Below are 6,575 nucleotides of genomic sequence, written 5' to 3'. Positions count from 1 at the left end.
AATGAGACCCAGACTGAGGCCACATTTATGTGGTTTCCAGAGGTCTCAAAAGCAAGAGCATAAGCTCCAGACGTGAACTCTGGCTGGTAATGCTTTACCTCCTCTGTGTTACTGATGAGAAGCTGCTTGCGTCCGCTGATATGGGATGGATCTATCACTGGCAGATGAGAGAAGTTTCTGTTTGGTAGTTCTGTGAGCATGTAACAAAATGAACAAAACAAACGACACACTCCGAGCAACCAAAGGAGGCGGTTAGCTTTTCTTGATCTTCTCGTTTTCTTGTGTGTTCTTGTTTTGAAAGTGTTTTGTTGTTTCCCTGTGGTTTCCTCTTCCTGCGTCTTGGTTTCTAATCCAGTGTTTTTGAGGAAAAGTCTCTCTGAAAACAATGACAAGCTATATTGAGCCAAATCAGTGTAAATAATACATTATTAAACAGTTTGCTTTATGCCACTGACTATATCTCTCTCTCTCTATATATATATATATATATATATATACAAATTTACAGTTTATTCATGAATGTACACTGATGATAAAACACTGGAGGTATTATTATGCAATAATTGCAGTTTAATGTGAGTTGAAGTGCATATTACACTGAACAAAATTATAAACGCAACTCTTTTGTTTTTGCTCCCATTTTTCATGAGCTGAACTCAAAGATCTAAGCCCTTTTCTATGTACTCAAAATACCTATTTTGGCAAAGGAGAAGTGCTCACTAACACAGATTTAGACAGATTTGTGAACAATATTTGAGAGAAATAGGCCTTTTGTGTACATAGAAAAAGTCTTAGATCTTTGAGTTCAGCTCATGAAAAATGGGGGCAAAAACAAAAGTGTTGCGTTTATAATTTTGTCCAGTGTATTTCTTTGTATGGCCAGCTATTATTAACAAATGAAAATGTTAGATTGTTTGATTTGTACTGTGATTTTTTTTTGTTTATTTGTTATGTTGTTTTCATATTTTGTATTGTCAGCAATAAAGTAAATTGTATCCTGTAAATTGTACTGACAGGATAAAACTTTATTTATCCTCTGGGGGAAATTGAGTTATACAAAAATTTCTAATAAATAGAAAGAAAAAAAACTATTTATTACTAATTATTTAAACTAATATATAAACTAATTATTATATTATAAACATAGGCCTTTTGTGTACATAGAAAAAGTCTTAGATCTTTGAGTTCAGCTCATGAAAAATGGGGGCAAAAACAAAAGTGTTGCGTTTATAATTTTGTCCAGTGTATTTCTTTGTATGGCCAGCTATTATTAACAAATGAAAATGTTAGATTGTTTGATTTGTACTGTGATTTTTTTTGTTTATTTGTTATGTTGTTTTCATATTTTGTATTGTCAGCAATAAAGTAAATTGTATCCTGTAAACTGTAATCCTGTAAATTGTACTGACAGGATAAAACTTTATTTATCCTCTGGGGGAAATTGAGTTATACAAAAATTTCTAATAAATAGAAAGAAAAAAAACTATTTATTACTAATTATTTAAACTAATATATAAACTAATTATTATATTATAAACTAATTATTTCTAGTTGAGCACTGCAAAGCTGAAGGAGAGACTGATTCGGTTACCTCATCTGTAATACTTTCAGAGTGATTGTGATTCCTGTGTCCATGGTAATAGAGTGAAAAAGTTGGGTTCCAAAAGTAAAATCTCCATTCATTTTCTCTATAGGGAAATTTTAACAATAACTTACAAACCATCAAAGACAGACCTACTGTGAGCTCTGAGGTAGTTAACTAATGATATATGATTTTGTTGAAGCAATTCAGTTGCCTTTTTTTCAATTTTTAAAATATTTGTTTAACTGCTTAATTTGTGGTGGAAAAACTACATTACCCATGATACAGAAAATTCCACCAATTGAGAGCCAAAAGAGCTTTTGATGCAATGATACAATCAAGTCAGTCTCACTATGCAGCCAACATACTTAAATATTTGTATACTGTATATATGCATATTTTGCAATAAACTTAAAATATACTGTTTCTTTAGAATTAATTAAAAACTTTAAATGAAAATTACATTTTGCTATAGTCTTTAATTTGTTTATATCATAAGCAATGTTTCATGGGATTGTAGTTCTTTCGCTCAATAAAGCTGTTAAGTTCACAGTCTTGTATCTTTGTCTTTTTGTCCATTTTGTATTTTTTATTTTTTGCTTCAAACCAAGTTTATAATGTGATTCTCTGTGTAGCGGGTTGGTTTGATTCATGACTTATCACTATAGAGACTAATGCATTCTATAGTGACTTATCTGATTGGTGGATGTCTCTCTCTGGATTATGGGCAGTGTAGTTCTTCAACAGGAATTTACTGATCACACAAATGAGTTTGTAATAACACTGACACCATCACTAATCCCCAGAGATCATGAATGATATGTTTAGAAAGGTTTATACACTTTCAGAGAAAAAGGTACAAAAGCTGTCACTGGGGCGGTATTCTTTCAAAAGGTACTAAACTCTCAGAAAAAAAAAAGGTACAAAAGATGTCACCGCCCCAGGTACATTTTCAAAAGGTACACATTTGCACCTTTTAGGTAGTAATATGTACCTTTAAGGTACCAATATGGACCCTTTATGTAAAAATCTGTACCTTTTGAAAATGTACCGCCCCGGTCACAGCTTTTGTAATATACACATTTGTAAAGACCAATATGTACCTTAAAGGTACCAACATGCATCCTTTTTTGGTAAATATGGTACTAAGGTGAAACTTCTGCAAAGGTACTGTACGTTATTGTTAAAAATCAATATGCCACGTGTTAAACACAACTAATATGCAACTGAACAGTTTATGATCCTGTTCTAATCAGTCTTCATGTTTAGTTACAGTAAACATCTCATGCTTCAGGTCTGGTAAATGTGGTGTACTGTATTATTCAGTCACAGACAGTCTTTGTAAATGCTTTGGGAATCTATCACTCTTTTTCATGCTCTGCTCTCGCTGCTGTGAATAAACTGCTTGCACTTCGCTCTGCCTGAGCCTGCATTGTAATAAACAGTCAGGTAGTCATTTAGCAGCTGTTTTTATTTGAAGACCCTCACAGGTTCAGTCCTCCAGGTGTAACCCAAGGTTAAGTGGCTCTGTACGGGCTCACGGCCGGAATCGAACAAGCAACCTTCTTGTTACGAACCCCTATGAGTCTCAGTCGTTATACTTTGCCACCCACACACACCTTCACTCTATTCTAATTGCTCTGACTCAAGCAGACATATGTTGTGTGAATCTTACTGTAGGTGTAAATATCGTGAGGCAACAGTCACCCATCTACTCTGTCAGACTGACACGGTTAAAAGCTTCTCGCAGTCGGGTCTTTTGGGGCTGTCAGTGGGCCGAGACGTTCCCCGGTTCTCTCAAAGAGAGACTTACTGTACGTCTTTTCCTACATGACTCAACGTCTTCTGTTGACACAAAGAGCTTTTTGTAGCTGAACTTCTGAGGGCTGGAGGTATCAGAGACATGTCACGTCTCAGCTCTGATGTGTAGATCGTTCTGCCACGAGAAACAGCGACTGTATTAAGCGCCTGCTTCAGATTCGGCTCGCGGTGGGGGTGAAAGCGCTGCCGAGAAATAATTGATATGCTGCGATGCGGCGGCGCACTAATCTCTCAGCTCTTTAGACGGTGGAGTATTCGAGTGACAAAGATTGTGATGTAACAACGTCGCATTACGCTTCACTGGATGAGAGCCATCTATCTTTTAACGCAGGTTATTTAAAAGGAAATTGCAGCCTGGATCTGGAGAGTGGCCCTCGTGTAACAGCGGTAATACTATTGCGGTAAATAGCAATCGGCGATGGAAGATTGAAACTAGAATGCTTGAACCGTAAAAATGCCTCTTGTATTGAGAGCTCAATCTTAGTATTGCTGGATACATTTTTAATACGTGCGGTGCAGTTAAACTCGAGGTGAATAGCACTCATGCCAGCACTTCATTAGGAAGTAGAACGTCAAATGTGAATTCAGCAGCTCACCGAAAGACCGCTGTTTTGCTCGGTGAGATGCAATGCAAATATATGCATTGAAAACATGCAGTCATCAGCCACGCCTCGCTATTCTGATCTTCTCCATGCATGCTATGCATGGGACTGCGCTTGTGTCGGTTCAGGAGCGTAGGCTCTGTATTTACTGCACGTACATTCATCCCAACCATGATGCAAATCACCTCTTTCAAGCATGCAACGAAAACTATCTCTCCATAATCAGGCAGTTTAGCAGCCATTCAGTGCTCATCTATTACAGAAGAGTTGCGGTCTCTCTCAAGACACATTACCACTCTCAAGCTCAGTTTAGCAGTGTGCTCCATGCTCTATTCAGAGCTGTGCATTCACAACTAAAGTCAAGACAAGGCACCTTTATTTATACAGCTCTTTACAATACAGATTATCAAAGCACAAAGTAAAGTGTAAAGTCACAATGCTCTTTTAATTACAGCTTAATTCCTGAATGTGAATCTAATTCAGGTGACAGAAAGTGGAAATACATTCAGAGAAGTACATACACACTGACAAATTATATACATGGGATTTTCTAATACATGTTTATTATGTAAAAAATGTATTCAGTGGATGTTTTGTTTTGTCTTCTGTATGGCAAAAAAAGGCATATGATGAATTATTTGTGTTTTTGACTGTTTTGAATTTATTTTAATTGCAATTCAGTACATTCCTCTTCCTGTCATTTAAATTCCAATTCCAATTCATAATCTGTTGTGACCAACTGAATTCAAATTCACACTCATTTATTAAAAGAGAGCCAATTTTGAAGTTTGCCAAACCCTGATTCTTTCCATGCAGGACATTTTATTCTTGAAGTCGTAATATATAAAATATTGAACTCACTATTTAGGAATGGGTGTTCTGCTATCATAATATTACATTTAAGTAAATATAGGGGTGAAAAAGACATACATTTAATTCAGAAATATTATAGATATTTATATATTACTTTTTATTAATCAAAATGTTAAAATCATGCTTTCTTGGCAGTACTGTTTTAATTGTTTCCTTTGTCCTAAATCTCACTTTCCATTCTGTTAGACATTTAAAATAAATAATTAAATAAATAAAAACAAAACAGCTTGTCAATGACATGATCCTACAGAGGCAAGGATGAAAACTTCAGTACAAACATCAATGAGTGTTGTGGATAGATTTGTTGCGTTCTGTTGTGTTTCCTGGTGTGTGTCACTCTAAATCAGTCATACTGTTCAATGAATATCAACTTGATGTCCTCATATAAGCTCACTGTCAGTTCCTCACTGAGCAATGACTAACTTTAGCTCTCCATGAACATCTGTTTGTTTTCTTGTCATTGTTTTATTAATAAAGTTTCTGAAACCCAGCTAGCAAAAATATGTTCTAAGACGTTGTGCTAATGTTCCACTTAAGTTATAGAAGGTTTTTTTTTTTTTAATGTTCTCTAAATGTTCAAAATGTCAGGTTTTTTTTTTATGTTTAACCTCCAACCTCAGCTTATATCAGGGTCAAAGGATAATTTCTCCACTCTAAAATATTTATGATCATGAGAGGCAGTACACGGGTTGTGTGGCAATTGATAAAAAGCATGCTCAAATATTTTTAATATCAAGGTATCACACGTTTCCCTTTATTTCTGTGCTATGCACAGCATGGCTTATGTTCCTGATGTTCTTCATTTTGTTTGCTTACTGGTCCCTGCTGAAATCTCTGCTTGTGTTAATGAACTATCAGCTCTCATATGATTTTCAAATCACCCCTCAGAGGGATACGAGTGAGTGTCGGAGATCCTGCACTGTGTACATTCATCATGACGTTGGCGAGAGTTTGATTATCAGACACATGCTTCAGCTGCAGCACTCTTGAAAATCATCATGCTTGTGTTGTCATTTAAGAAAGTTTGTCTATAAGAGTGTATATCAAACTTCCCCGATAACAGGAATCATTCTTTAGATAGGTTCTCTCAAAGCTATGAAAATTGTCTCCAGGTTTCGTATGTAACCATGGTTCCCCGAGGGAATGAGACGCTGCGTTGGAAAACACTTTGGGAACGCCATCAGCGTGACCATGCTCTGAATATTGAGATGCCCAGGAATGTGAACTACTCTCAGCGAGAGGAGTTTGCCCTGGGACCACACAAGGATCTGGTGTGCCTGCTTGTAAAGGGGGCACGAACGCAGACCTCCATGGTGGTTGATTTAAGAGACCGCCGCTGTGTCGCCGGTGCACCAACACATGGCGACCTCTTAGGTCTGAGAGAAAGTGTTTCAATGCTAGAAACACGGCCAGCATTTCCAGGCAGTTGAAGTGCCACATGAGATGGCGGTCGCTCCACAGACCGCGGGCTGAGTGGCCACTCATGACCGCTCCTCAACTGGTGAGGGACGCATCTGTTGCTAGCAAGGAGCTCCCAGCACCGGGCCCTGAGACAAGAACCAAGGTTAATCCACATGTCTAAGGCATGTAGGCATCGCCGACTGACCTTGAGCATGTGGAGCAGGTTTCCCCTTAGGGAGAACTCCTTGGTCTTGAGCCACCACTATAGGGGTCTCATGTACAGCAGGCCAAAAGGT

The sequence above is a fragment of the Sinocyclocheilus rhinocerous genome, unplaced genomic scaffold, assembly GCF_001515625.1.
Source record: "Sinocyclocheilus rhinocerous isolate Xijiao unplaced genomic scaffold, SAMN03320098_v1.1 scaffold3527, whole genome shotgun sequence".
Lineage (NCBI taxonomy): Eukaryota > Metazoa > Chordata > Actinopteri > Cypriniformes > Cyprinidae > Sinocyclocheilus > Sinocyclocheilus rhinocerous.
The sequence above is the reverse complement of the archived record's forward strand: the minus strand, read 5'-3'. Positions refer to the sequence as shown.